Source organism: Calypte anna, chromosome 1 (genome assembly GCF_003957555.1).
Source record: "Calypte anna isolate BGI_N300 chromosome 1, bCalAnn1_v1.p, whole genome shotgun sequence".
Taxonomy (NCBI): Eukaryota; Metazoa; Chordata; class Aves; order Apodiformes; family Trochilidae; genus Calypte; species Calypte anna.
In genome coordinates this window covers 180,587,113-180,602,643 of record NC_044244.1, presented here as the reverse complement: position 1 = coordinate 180,602,643, position 15,531 = coordinate 180,587,113, and positions in this window count along the sequence as shown.

The following is a 15,531-nucleotide window of genomic DNA, read 5'->3' as shown; positions in this document are numbered from 1 at the left end:
GAGGAGTACTCATAGAATATAGATGTTATTAAAGCAGGATAATTATTTGTATTTGGTGTCAAGCCAAAATTCACATTACAAACAGGTCTTACATGCAAATTTAACAAAATAATTCAAATGCAGAAATAAGCACGAGAAAGTTGATCAGTGTGGAAAGGATGACTCACATTGACTCAGGAGTTCTTCATTTTTGTGCCAGTTGCTTTGAATTTGACAAAGAATATCCTGTGACAGTAGTAGCTTTAAACTACGTCAGGAGAAGGTTTCAACTCTTGAGCAACCAAGTGGTGTCCTACACAGAGAGAACATGTAAATAATCCTCACCAAGAATTCTGAAGGACAGGATCTGTCCATGCTTACCCATCCCCCTGTTCTGCTGTTGGCTTGGTCTCCCTGCAGAAAGCAGGATTTTTGAGGGGCTGTTCCCCTGTGCCACAGAGCTGTTGCATTACCCCAAGGTGCTCAGGGTATCAGAGGGCAGCCCAGGTGCCTAGGAAGCCTTTTAACTCTTCCCAACCATAAACATTTCTGTTTACCTTCCAGAAACCCCCTCTCCTCAGGGGAAACTGCTGCTTGTTTCTCTTTTACCACTGGCTGTGAGTGCAGGTCTGTTGTTACTGGCACTCCCTTCCCATGGTTGCATTCTTCTTGGTTCAAGAGACTATAATAAATTCTGAACTTTGAAAATGTAAACCTGAGACTTTTGTGTTCAAACCTCCTGTATTTTATGTGAGCAGGGGACTTCTCTCTATTCTAGCATGTTTTTCATATAAAACATTGCCTTTCTTCAACCATAAAATAAGTACATCAGTAAGAAAATAAAAGTCACTACCTACTTGTAAAACAAAATTATATAGACAATTAACAAGAGCAGTGAACAAGGCAGAGGTAGATAACTGCTATTCCCCTGTCTTCTCAAGGGATGAGTCTTGTGCATAAAATCTCAAATGAATCAGGAAGGAGAGTTTTGAGGTACAGATATCCAGAGCATTTCCATTTATCCAGATGCTTCTGTGATGTTGCCTGACATGGCTCACGCCCTTCCAGCACCAGACTTATCCACCTGCCTGGGACCCAGGCAGCCATGACCACTTGAAGGTCTCACCTCCAGACTCTGTCTTCTCCTGGAATGCAGAGCCACAGCTCACACAGGCAATTGCTGGATCAGCTGCAGGACTGAAACTGGTGCCTTCAAAGCCTGTCCAGCCTCTGGACCATGCCACAAGATGATTAGGGGTAAAAAGGATTTTCTCATCTTGCTGGTTTGCTACCAGAAGTTTTGCTCTGTCAAACAGGATCTGAGATCTACCCTTCCACTTCTGCTATTCCCTCAAGGTGTCCATTTTATTTTCTGGTCTTCTGATTTTTATAAATACTTGTCCTGAAAGCATCCTTTCTGAAGTGGATACAATCCAAACAAATCCCAAACTCTGAACTATCAGAATTTTCCCCATCTCTGAGGGTTCTCAGGCCCACTCTGTGCCAAGCACTGTGCCTCTAAGTACATCTCATCAGCATCCAGTAAAGCTCATGGATGAGAGGGAGTCAGACCAGCTTGTGTTTTGCATACCTCTGTGGTTTTGCCATGACACAAATCACTTCCCACCCATCCACCCCATTGTGAACGTGTAGGTCTTTTGGGAAATCACACATCTGCCTGGCTTCCCTGTTCAGGTTCCCAGCCTAACCCCAGAGAACTTGTCCCTTGGGGCTTTTCCTTGCGGGACCCTCTGGCATAAAGCAGGAGTCTTAAGAAGGAAAAATTTATACGAGCTCCTTCAGACTCACCTTAATTTGATCTCTTCCTCCTTTGCAAAGTCAGGGTAATGCTTTCACCTTGGCATTGCTGGGTTGGTGGTGCCACTGAGCATGTACCTACATGATTTCAGGCTGCTCCAGAGTGCTCACTGCTCTCATCAATAGCTCTTGTCCTGCAGATCACAATTTTCCAGGGTAAAAAAACAGGTACAGAGTACCTGGATCCCTGCAGGCCTGGTAGAAAGAGAACAGCAGTTGAAAGAATAATAATACAGGTCAGACATACACAGGTTGGTAGCAGCAAAGGAACTTAATGAAAAACAAATCCTAACAAGCATGGGATGCTAAGTTTAAGAAGTAATTCACATATTACTTGTTGCCAAAGGGCAAAATGCATGCTGCTTAACAAACTTTCCCTAGTTTGCAAGGCATGGCCTTTGCAACATATTGAATAAGTTCTTTTTAGCACATTTCATGTCCACAAAGATGTCTCTCTAACCTGTGGGACATCAGATAGTCACAAAGTGACAGCATGATTTCAGGAATGGGTTCTAGTGTTGTAAAAGAGATCCCTGATGAAATCCATTCCTGCTCTCCCTCCCTGAAGGGTACAGGCTGCCACTGTCACCACACTGAGTCCATTAACCCCTTCATTAAGTGCTGAGATGGCAGTCACAAGTCAGGGTGCGTCCAGAAGAGCCAGATGAGCAACTTGTGCAAGAGAATAGAAATCCCATTTGAATACTGCAGGGCTGTGGACAGGGCCAGAAGCAACAACACTGAGTATTGGCGCAACTTTCCACTTCCGGAGCTTGGGGAAGCCCACGGTGATTAATGAGATCAATCTGTAATCAGAGAAGCAGAAACTTCCATTTTAGAGACGAGGAATGGCAAAACATGGAGAAGGCAACTAAGGCACCTGAGTGCTCTTACATCACTCAACCATCAGCACAGGACCAGGAGACAGACCAGTGACCCACAAACCTGGCTTCTAAAGTAATCTTCTTCATAAAACCATTCAGGCTTTGTCATTCTTTTCCTTTGTTCCCAAGCTGCAAGAAAAATGTGACTATGAATTCTGTCACTATCTGCCCTATGCTGAGCTGTGTGGTTGCAGGAGAATGCAGAGAGCTTCATCCCACCTGACTCCTCTGCTGTGTACAGCACCTCCCAAAAACCAGGCGTGGAAAGTCATTTGCAGGCTGAGGAGGGAACCAGCAAGGGAGAGAAGCAAGAACAAAGCCTCTGCCATCCCCAAGAGCAGCCTTCCTCACAGCACCATGCTCACAAACAAAGTTGGTGATGCTCTACAAAGCTGTTGCTTATAGCAGCTTCTCCATTCTCTCCCTTTGGTACAAGAACACAAGGTCACTGAGCTTGTCATGTCATGGCTACAGCAGTAGCCAAGGTCTTGTTTTATCATACAAGGACTAAAGTATCCTAACTAAAGGGTCCTGAAGAAGTGGTATTCACCAGCCTAATGGGCTGCTTCTGCAGGTGAATGATATTTGGGATTGGTCACCTGCACACAGGGGTATGGTAATACCACCATACCAGGTGTGTGGTAATACCTCCATTCAGCAATCTGTACCCAGATCTCAGCCATCCCCTGTGGATCATAACCAAGACACCATCCAATAAGAGGAAACTCTGGGAAAGAATTGGTGGATGTTTACTGAAGAACAGTAAAAAAGTGGAAAAATGTCATTCAGAACTGGACTTTCAACATCCCTGACTCATTACAAGTTTTTTTGAGGTTCTCACCAACAACCTCCCTCAACATCAGCAGGAGCTAAATGTGTGGGAGAGGGAAGAAACAAATATCTTAAAAATCAAATCTTAAAAATGCAAACCAGAGGCAAAGAGCACATTGCATGAGGTAAATCTTGATGTGCAGAATGGCCAAGGTGCAAAAGAGAAGCCAATTAACTTTCTAGCAAACATCAGTCCATATTTCAAACAACACTGACCATCCTTCATTTTTCAGTTCTTTTGTCTTCTCTTCTTTCTTTCCAATTTTCCTCTCCAAATTTCATTTTGGTAAATATTTCTCCATGTTGCTCAGATAACCATATCCGCTTGCAGAGGTTTGAACCATAACCAAGGATGAAAGCCTACCCAAGGGATACTGGAGCATATACACTACAGGGGCGTGGACATAAACCCCTGAATTATGCTGGCAGTATGACCAGAGTCGTTCTACCTGTAGGTTAGGTCAAGATAAGAACTTGCTTGCCTGACACACCGGGGCACCAAAGTGAATTCCTCGTGGTTGCTGAAAAAACCCCACCAGAGCTGTTGGCTTGAGATGGGGCTGAACCTGTAGGTTTTGGGGCCAGGAGGGGGCTGAGCTCAAGCATGGTTACAGCAGGTCCTAACTCATGGACACCTCTGGCTTTTCTTGGGAGGGAAGAGGCATGAGAAGAGCAGAGGACTGATGGCCCCAGACTGGCCTAAGGAGCACCAGGGTGGCTTTGCTACCTGCTGCCCCGCTGGGTCCCTGCAGCCCAGGTGCATGGGAGAGAAAAGCCACTTTTTTCTGGAGCAGAAGGCGGGGGGAGAAAAGAGTCCTCTCCTCAGAGATGCTGAGTGGGGCACTCACCTCCCCTTCACTCATGGGGAGGGCTTAGGTTTTACTTAGGAAAGTAAGAACCAGAAAATATTACTGCAACATGAGAACTGCCATTTCTGTTACAGCACCTTCATACAGAAGCATCTCAAAATTATTTACAGATGCCAAGCAAAGGCCATGCAATGATGTTCATGGGTTTGCAGGATTTTATTAGTGTTGGCTGCAGATAGGTGTCTCCTTTTAAAAGGCAGGGCTGCTTAGGTCACCCGAAGTATGTGAAAGTATCTGCAAACAACACAAGCAATCAGAAGTTGTCAAATCAAAACCAGCTCCCACAGTACATATATAAACCTGCAGATTATGGATAAAAGAAACAAAAAGTAATTTTAAAGTAGCCAGCTGTTCTGATGAAAAGAACCAATTGAAAGGAAAAAAAAAAACCAAACCAAACAAACACCACAAAAAACCCCAACCCAAACCAAACAAAATTTGTGAAATATGTTCTTTACAATAAAAACTTGCATGATTCCTATACCAGGCTCCCAGTCGTTTGCTTCCCCTGAGCTGGCAGTACAGGAGCAGTGCCAGGGGGTGTGTGCAGCCACTTTCCCATTGCCTGGCTCCTGCAGCACTGCCAGGGCAGATCCCATCCTGCCCCAGGCACAGCCTGAGGGTGGAGAAGCACTGGTGGAGAGCACCCTTCAGTGAGTAGCTGGTGGGTTGGAGAGGCTCTGGTGTTAGAGGGAACTCCCAGGGGAAAGTTTTGGCCATGGACTGCAGCTGTCAGTAAAGTGACACAATGTGTTTAAGCTTTCCCTGCTGTTAATCCTTTCTGCAGGTTTTTAAGTGCCCACACCACAGACCTGTCCTATTTCAGCTCTGCATCAAGTGTTACAATATCATGACACAACTGCCGTTTTTCTTCAGACTTTTTGACCCATTTTTAGTGCTGAAATTCTACACTGTGAAGCCATGCAGTGGGGCAGCAGTGGGCACCTGCTGAGAGCAGTGATGTGGAGGAGCGTGGGGCTCATCCACCAGAAAAATGGGAAAGAGTTGCTCCAAATGGGTCTGTTTGCTCAGTGGTGGTGCAATATGTGCAACCATGGAAGGTTTTTCTTCCCTGCAAGCATGGGGCTGAGGCCTTGGCGATAGGCTGCAGATGTCGGGGAGAACAGAGCTCCCAGCTTAGGGAGGGAATGTGAGCAGTGGGTGACCCAGAGCCCAGCCCAGGCTTCCCAGGAGGCACATTTCAGTAAGGTGGAGGATAAAGCCACTTATCACCCATTCCCTGCCCTCTACCCCTTGTCTCTCTGCTCATCAAGGACTGAAAATAACAGCAAGGAGGAGTGAAGGCAATAAGTGCAGGCAGCCTGGGTGGGTGTCCCCTCACCACAAAGCACGGAGTGAGTGACCCTGGCGTGGCAGCAAATCATGCTGAGGAGGCCTGGGAGAACACAAGGGTTGACATCACTCCTCTAACACAGAAATGAGCATCAGTCCAATGTGTTTAATATATGCTAAGGTCTTTGAATGGATTAACTGGAGTGCTGGGTCCTGGTCTGAGCATAGCACTTGCAGACCTGGGCAAAATCACAGAATCACAGAATCCTAGGGGTTGGAAGGGACCTCAAAAGATCATCTAGTCCAACCCCCCCTGCCAGAGCAGGGCCACCTAGAGTATATCACATAGGAACGTGTCCAGATGGGTTTTGAATGTCTCCAGTGAAGGAGACTCCACAACCTCCCTGGGCAGCCTGTTCCAGGGCTCTGTCACCCTTACAGGAAAAAAATTTTTTCGAATATTCAACTTGAACCTCCTATGCTCCAATTTACACCCATTACCCCTTGTCCTATCACTGGTCACCACTGAGAAAAGCCTAACTCCATCTCCCTGACACTCACCCCTTACATATTTGAAAACATTGATGAGGTCACCCCTCAGTCTCCTTTTCTCCAAACTAAAGAGACCCAGCTCCCTCAGCCTTTCCTCATAAGGGAGATGTTCCACTCCCTTAATCATCTTAGTAGCTCTGCGCTGGACTCTTTCAAGCACTTCCCTGTCCTTCTTGAACTGAGGGGCCCAGAACTGGACACAATACTCCAGGTGCGGCCTCACCAATGCAGAATAGAGGGGGAGGAGAACCTCTCTTGACCTACTAACCACACCCTTTCTAATGCACCCTAGGATGCCATTGGCCTTCTTGGCCACAAGGGCACATTGCTGGCTCATGGTCATCTTCTTGTCAACCAGGACCCCCAGGTCTCTTTCATCTACACTGCTCCCCAGCAGGTCAGCCCCCAACCTATACTGGGACATTGGGTTGTTCTTCCCCAAATGCAAGACTCTACACTTCCCCTTGTTGAATTTCATCATGTTTCTCCCTGCCCAACTCTCCAGCCTGTCTAAGTCTCTCTGAATGGCAGCACAGCCTTCTGGTGTGTCAGCCACTCCTCCCAACTTAGTGTCATCAGCAAACTTGCTGAGGGTACATTCTATACCCTCATCCAAGTCATTGATGAAGATATTAAACAACACCGGTCCCAGCACCGACCCCTGAGGGACTCCACTAGTCACACACCTCCAACCAGATTCTGCCCCATTGACTACAACTCTCATTCAACGAATGTGAGTCAGGATTAATACAGACCAAAGGATTCAAAAGGAAGAACTGGGGAACTTAGCTTATTTAGTCCAAAAAAGAATATTAGGAACAGAGACAGAAACAATCATCTAATGTGCAAAGCCTTCTTAAGAAGATGATGATTTTATATTATCTGAGGAGACAACGACATGAAGAAATCAATCTTTCTTCTGTAACAAAGAGTGTTTTGACTGTCTGCTAGGGAACATTTCCAACACATACAAGGTGTGGAGTGATGGGAGAGGCTGGAGAATCCATGCCCAGAGACATTTTTTGGGAGCTGTTTGACAAGATTTCCCATGATGCTTACCTGTGCCTAGGGTGCCTGGGATAAGGGGTCCAGCAGGGCTCCCTGGCAGGTGGGGGGTACATCAGTGCTGAGGGGGACCCAGTGGTACCACCAGGTCCCTTCCAGGTTTACAATTTGTCACCTGAAATGCAGCATTATGTATTCTTGGCAAGAGTTGCAACTTGCCTTGAACAAGCATTTGATAAGATCCATTAAGCTAAACATGGATTACTGCTCTATAGGAAAGTGTTGAACACCAAGTATGCCCCACTTGCTATGATCTAAACCACATTAATTCTCTAACAGCAATTCATAACACATCTGGAGCCAACTATTTCCATTTACTTAAAGACAACATTAAATGAGATACTGTTTTAATTTTGCTGAGCCAGACAGAGATAATACCCCCAGGAAATAATTTAAGTCTGTAAAAAATAAAAATGATAGTGTAGGTTGCTAAGTGATAATGATTTGCAAAATATAAATACTTACACAAAAGAAAGAGCTTAATTCAGGACATTCTTTTCATATCTCTATAATCTCTTCAACTGCAGCCCACGATGTACCTTTATTTTATGACATACTCTCTCTATTTGTCTTGCAATCAATTGTTCTAATCTTTGGGTCTTTTTCAAATTTACAAATCTAATTTACCCAGCCTTCTGCCTGCTGCTGCCATCCTCACTCTGTGGAGCAACACCCATGGACCCATCACACACAGATTCGGACACATTTTCACTTTGACACCCAAGAAAAGTTCAAAGAGTGGTTCCATGTACCAGTGTCTCTCCAACATGGGTGGCTGAGCCACAAATCCATTTTCCATCATCCATGGAGAAGTCAGTGGTGCAGAGTCCAGCTCCTACAAACAGGGCATCTGCCTGTTCTTCATTAACTCCTGCTGCTGCATGGCAATGTTTTGCCCTCTGCTTTAAATGCAGACCTTGGAGATGAACACAGATCTTACAGGGGGCAGCTGAGGGATCTGGGGAAGAAAAGAAAGCTGAAAGGAGACCCTATCATTCTCTGCAACCACCTGAAAGTAGGTTGTAGTGAGGTGGGTCTTGGTCACTTCTCAGCAGTTGCAAGTGATAGAACAAGAAGAAATGGCCTCAAATTCCACCAAAGGAGGTTTAGATTGGATATTAGGAAAAAAATCTGTACTGAAAAGATTGCTGGGCACTGGAACAGGCTGACTGGGAGTGATGGTGGAATCAAAACCCTTGGAGGTATTTAAAGATGTGTAGATGTTGCACTTCGGGCCAAGGTTTGGTGGTGGACTTGGCAGTGTCCTAGGTTAACGGTTGGATTTGATGATTTTGATGGTCTTTTCCAACAGAAATGATTCTGTGATTTTCTGAGAGGCTGTAAATCTAGGTTGGCAAAAACAATGTTTGCAGGGTGGTGGAGACTGTTGTCACTAATTTAAATGTTACTGCTATTTCTACTGTGTTATTTGCAGTGACCAAGGCACAGCATTCAGATCTTCCACAGGACTATCTCTCCCAGTTTCCAAAATGCAAAATCTTTGCTCACAAAAATGGTGACAAGCACAGAAGCTCCACAGCACCTTGGCTGACTTAGTGCCTGACCTCCAGCAGTGGCCTGCAGGCTTGCCAGTTCCTGGAAAGCTGCAATCCCATCAATGCATGACAACGCTGCCATTTGAGTATCTGTTTGATTTATTGCTTTCCCTGTGAGGTGCTGCATCCTGAAGCAGATGCCTCCTACAGGAATGAGAATGACCATCCTGTGACATCCCCACCTCCCTCCCTGGCTGCTGGGGTTAACATTGCTGACTGCAGCCTTTAAACTGATGTGAATCACCTGACAGCTTTCACCACAGCTTCTTTAAATATCATTTCCCACCATATCCCTAAGGAAGCATTGAGGTGACCCTCCAGAAAATCAGCAATGTGCTTTTTGAACTCTGCCTGTTTTTGAGAACCTTTTCTTATGTTCCAGTGGCTTTTCCACTACTTGTACAGCCATGTCCCCCTTTGGAGCTGGACCCCTTCTATTCCCTTGTCTGTCACAGCCTCAGCGTTGACACTGATCCCTCCTGACAGGCTACGTGGTTATTTCAACATAGCAGTGCTCATGTTGGGATGGACTGTACAGGTCACCTGAGTGATCTTTCCACACCCCCTGCACCTTCACAGTGTTTCACAGAATCACAGAATGGTTTTGGTTGGAAGGGACCTTAGGGATTTTCTGGTTTCCCTTCCACAGGGACAGGGACACCTCCCACTAGACCAGGTTGCTCAAAGTCCCACCCAACCTGGCCTTGAACACTTCCAGGGATGAGGCATCCACAGCCTCCTTGGGCAACCTGTTCCAGTGCCTCACCACCCTCACACGACATAATTTCTTCCTAATGTCCAACCTAAATCTACCCTTTGTTCCTTTATGACTTGTGTTATTGGCCTACATTCCTGTGTCTTGACTTTATTTCCCATTTCCTTCATGATTTCCCCTTTCTTAAAGGTGTGTGTATCTACTCTTTCTGATCTCTTCCTTACTTTGTGCAACAGTGATGTCCCAGAAGCCCTGGCTTATTCATATATTTCTGGAGATGATTTTATTGTATTTCTTGCATAGCTTTACCATGTTTACTAACACATTTCTGTGATGCCCACCACCACTCTGTCTTGGATCATTTCCTTGAATATTTGTCTTGTTGTTTGCAGTAAGCTTTTTTCCTTCTTTTTACGGTGACCTCAAATGCTCCTAAAATGCTTTGGAAATCACCTTCTCAGAGCTAACCTTTGCTTATTGTGATCAAGCATCACCCCACCTATTTCTTGGTCTTCCTCTTGGTCTCTTTGTTAGATAAAATAATTGTTGGCTACATGAGCTTTGGGTGTATGCTTATACTAAGCATTGGGCAATGTTGTATATTTTAATTGTTTTAATTTGCATGTTAATAGGCATGAAGGATTTCTGATTTGTATTAACTATATCTACATGATCTCTGAGAGATGTGGATCTAACCTCCCCTAAAAGAGCTCAAATACCGTTGCAGCCACTCTAAATAGCTTGATCAGTTGCATAACTTACACTTAGGAAGACTTTTAAAAAACAATATAAGTTGTGGATCAGACTTTCTCAATGCTTTCAATGCTTGCATGCTTATCTAGGATTAAATTCATAGTGTTGTAATAGCTTGAAAAATATTTTTTAATCTATTTCATAAGCAGTGAGCTCAAGAGTGTTCATAATTACATGAAGATGGTTTCTATGCCCCTAAAAAGGAACAGAGTTCATGACCAACCAAGTGGACAGTTAAAATGTCAGCCAAAACCATGGGCACTAGAAAGAGATGTGGAAGTATGAGCAGCAGATGATGAATCTGCTTGGCTTAGGGTCACTTGGGTTCAGCCCCCAGTCAGCCTCTTCTCCTTTACCACACCCAGGACTGGGACCATGGTTTGAGTAAAAATCCTTACTCTAGGTGTCACCTTCCTGGGCAGCCCTCCCAGCCGTTCCCTCTGTCATCTCCAGCTCCATCCTCTGGGATAATGGGTGACCCAGATGGTCACTGCCCTCTACCAAGAGCTGCACCACAGGGAAAACCAAAAACGCAAAGATGCCGTGAGTGGGCAGCTGAAAAATTAGGGAGACTGTAAGGGAACCCCAAACGGGCATGGATTTAAAAAAAAAAAAAAAAAAAAAAAAGATTGTAGGGCAGGGACCAAGTGACACCACAAATGAAAAAGAAGTCTGCTAGGAGAAAGCTCAGTGTGTATTCATCAGTCTCACCTCTGTGCCTGGCAAGATAATGGAGCAGATGCTCCTGAAGGTTGTGCAAAGAAGCAGATAACAAAGGGGTGATTGGTGACAGCCAAACACAGCCCTAGTGATGGCTTCACATTCTGATCTCTGAACTGGAATGATACGGCTTTGATGGATTTGATGGATGGACCACTCGTTGGATAAGGAACTGGCTGGATAGTCACACCCAAAGAATTGTGATCAGTGGCTCAGTGTCCAAATAGAGATGTGTGAGGAGTGGTGTTCCTCAAGGGTCAGTACTTGGACCAGTGCTGCTTAAAATCTTTGTCAGAGACATGGAAAGTGGACTTGAGTGCACCCTCAGCAAGTTTGCTGATAACACAAACTATGTGGAGCAGTCAACACACTGGAGGGAAGGGATGTCATCCAGGGGAACCTTGACATTCTTGAGAAGTGGGTTTGTGCAAACTGCACAAAGTTCAACAAGACCAAGTGCAAGGCTGCACCTGGGTTGAGGCAATCCCATCCACCAGTACAGGCTGGGAGGAGAAAAGATTGAGGGCAGCCCTGAGGAGAAGGACTTGGGGGTGGTGGTGGACCAGAAGCTTAACATGAACCTTCAGTGTGTCCTTGGAGCCCAGAAAGCCAATTGGGTCCTGGGCTGCATCAAAAGAAGCACAGACAGACAGTCAAGGGAGGTGATTCTGCTCCTCTGCTCTGCTCTTGTGAGACCCCATCTGGGTCTCACTTGTGTCCAGTTCTGGAGTCTCCAACATAAGGACACAGAGCTCCTGGGACATGTCCAGAGGAGAGACACTAAAATGATCAGAGGGCTGGAGCACCTCCTCTATGAAGACAGGCTGAGGAAGTTGGGGTTTTCAGCCTAGAGAAGAGGAGGCTCTGAGGTGACCTTATAGCAACCTTCCAATATCTGAATGGGGCCTACAAGAAAGCTGGGGTAGGGCTTTTTACATGGGTGTGTAGTAAGAGGACAAGTGGAAATAGTTTAAAATGTGAAGAGGGGAGATTTAGGTTAGACATTAGGAAAAAAATCTTTTCTGTGAGGGTGGTGAGACACTGGCACAGGTTGCCCAAGGAGGTTGTGGCTGCCCCCTCCCTGTGGAAGTGTTCAAGGCCAGGTTGGATGGGGCCTTGAGCAACCTGGTCTGGTGGGAGGTGTCCCTGCCCACGCAGGGGGATGGGAACTAGGTAATCTTTAAGGTCTCTCCCAACCCAAACCATTCTGTGATTCTGTGAATAAATGTCAGAGAGAAACAATAAGAATGGGCCAGGCCTGTTGCCCATCCTCCTGAGCAGTGAAGGGACACATTGGCATGGGCCTGAGGATGACCCAGTGCACCCTCACTCCATCCTAGCCTGTACCCAGGTACCTGCTCTTCAGGGAGGAGTTATTCAGCCCCATCCTGTCTGCTCTGCTGCATATTAGATTATTGTCATGAGTGAAAACATGTCATAAAATTCTTCCTAATAATTTTGCCTTAATTAAGTCAGCTTGCAACTTAATTGTGGGGACTATACTCTCTCCACCCAGCTACTGAGGTTTTCCCAAGTAGGCAAGCTGAGGATTTTGACCAACAATGGAGTTTGTGCAACAGTAGCTGGTTCCAGACTGAGAAAAATTTTCACAAAAGTAGAAGCATTTATTAAGCATTCCATAATTTCCCAACAAAAGGAACAGCTATTATGAATTTGATAAAAATATTTTTCAATAGGTGAAACTGTATGATATACCACAAAAAAAAAAAAAAGTTCAAGACAAAAAGATAAAGGAATCTCTGAGAAAATAATGTTTGGAGCTGCCCTGGGAGTCTAAAAAGGGGACAAATGTCCTCCATTATAGGCACCACCCTCACCACCAGGATTCTGTTCCTACCACCCTGTGCCTTGTAGGTTCAGCCATAAAAAGCCTGTGGTAGAAAAAGGTCTTCTGCCAATAATTTTGTTTCAAGGCACATAGAGCAGTTGATCATCAATGATCTCAGCAGGCATCAAGTCAACAGATAAATACTGAGTCAGCTATAAAACAGGGAGCAGCTTCATCTTGGAACATATAATGAGATTAAATCAGAGAAGCCAAGCATCCCTGTGAACAGAGAAGATTAGGAAAAGGCTGCATTGGGCTCTCCACTGCCAGCAGCACATGGTGTCTCCTAGGAGGAACATGAGTCAAGAGTTGCTGCCAGTGGGCAGCTGGGCTGTAGCTGGAGAACTACATTGTGCTGCTGGGGCAGAATGAAAACAGGCCCTTTGAGACATCAAATATGGTTATGCAGCTGGCTGGAGGGTGGTGTTTGGATCACATCTATTGAGCAGAAAAAGAACAGTAGTTGCCACAAACTCAGCTAACCTGCAGAGGCTGGAGTGGGAGGTTGGTACAGCATCCGGATAGCAATTAATCCACATGGGTAGCTTTGAAATTAAAGATGATCCTTTAAGCAGTTGGGAAACATTAGTAATAAAGAAAAGGGTCATTAGAAGAGACTAATGTGGAAACAGGTGAATGGTAAATGGTGAGTGGGCAATTCAAAGGAAGGTTTAAAAAAAGGGGGAAAAAAAGAAATTTAGCAATATGCATAACCATATGGCTATGTGAACTTGGAAATCATGCAGAGCATCATATATTAAAAAGGGATAGAAAATACAAGGTCTTGCTTCCCTCAGAGAAACTTGTTGAGGAAATGTACCCAAGAAGACATTATAAGAAGCAAACATTCCAGCCCCACCATTGCAAATAAGCTCACTGACTGTTAGCAGAAATAAGAGACATCTATGGGACTTAACGCTAAACAAAACAGTCTTCTCAAGGTAGCTGAGCTTTATTCAGACTTTGTGCTTTCCTGTTATAAACAAGATGATCATGCATTGCTCTAGAAGTCTCTCAACACTCCCTTCATTAGACAGCTTCCAAATTATCTCTGCTGTGTATGCCATATTACCCATAAATCGTTACCATATTCAGCCTTTCTTGCAGGCTCCAGTGGAGATCACCTCTGTCTTTTAATTACAATAATACAGGTTTCTGAGCCTTTGATTTGACTGCTAGCAGGCCCTACAATTACACATATCTTGGCACAAGAGCCACATGCTGCTGATGAGTGTTTGTCTCACAGCATGTTCCCAGGCTGTCCTCACACCAAAATCATGCAGTGGCATGATGAGTGGCAGCAGGTGACAGGAGAGGTGGCAGCTGGAAATCCCACTTGTTTGTTTTCCTCTCTGTAAGTATGGTGATGGGATTGTTAACAGGGTGGACAAGGCAATGAATTACCTGAGGATACAGTCTGTGACCATGGTCTGGACAGCTGTCACACTGAGTTTCATGGCAGTAAGTGCCATGGGTTGGTAGGGCAGGAGCTCCCAAGGCAGCACTCTGCAGAGGAGTCTGGATTGTTGTTTTTATAATAAGATGAAACCAAAAGCTACATGCAGATGTAGTGAGCAACTGCTCATACAGTGTACTGGGGCAAACACGTACCTCACTTTTACTGCTGATTAAATAAGATTGCACTAATCCCTATCTAATGGTTTTCCTTCTAGCAAATTATTCAGATACTACGATCAGATTAAAACATAAGCTCATGTTATTCCTTAATGAAATGTTTTTATTTCTAGCGATAGAAATGATACCTGCGTCTTGTTAGAAAAGTTATATTTTATATTTTTCTTTGCTATCAAAGCCTTATTTTTAATAGCTTTTCTTTTGTGGATGACAGGCAAGAGAAATATGATGCCATCTCTTTCATCAACTGAAGCTATATTCAGACTTCAAAAATTGATCAGATTTTTGTAGTCAGTCTTTACTTATGCACTGATACAGATTTTGATAGGGTGGAGATGATGTTTGTAATTAACTTTTCTTCCTAAAAAAAGGAAAGCCAAAAGCAAATGCAAGAGTTTCTGGTTTAAAAAAATTACACAGTGCTACTTCATGGTATTCCATGAGCTCCTGTGTGATACAGATGAGGCAGGTGCACTGCCCACTCAGTTAAATTGCCTCGTTATGCAGTTCCCCACTTCCACTGCTTTGTATGTTTGAAATGGCACAGTTACATCTTTCCATTACTGCATGGACTTGAAATGACACTGAGTAGAATCAGAAAATCTGTTTTTCAGGTCATATGGTGCTGTGGAATGTGGAAAACTCCACACTTCTTGGTCTGCTGCCTTTGTGCTATAGCAGTAATTGCAGTAATTTGTTCTTAACTGCAAAGAAACACTTTCAATTTAACTGCAAAGAAGTGAGTAGACAGATTGCACCCCATTAAGTTTTTAAGTAGAATTTTAAAATAAAATACGAGCTCTACATCAACACAGCTGGGAGTAAAGCTAACCAGTAGCATTGCTGTACCAGTGCTACCGCTGCTGTACGTGGGAGCAATGCAGACATTATGAACTCAGCTGTGGTACATGGAAATTGCCAAGATGCTTGCTGAGGCAGCTGCTGAAATGAAGCACAAGGCAATGATAGACAATTTCCACTGATAACAAAGTTTTAATTTATGTAGGAATAA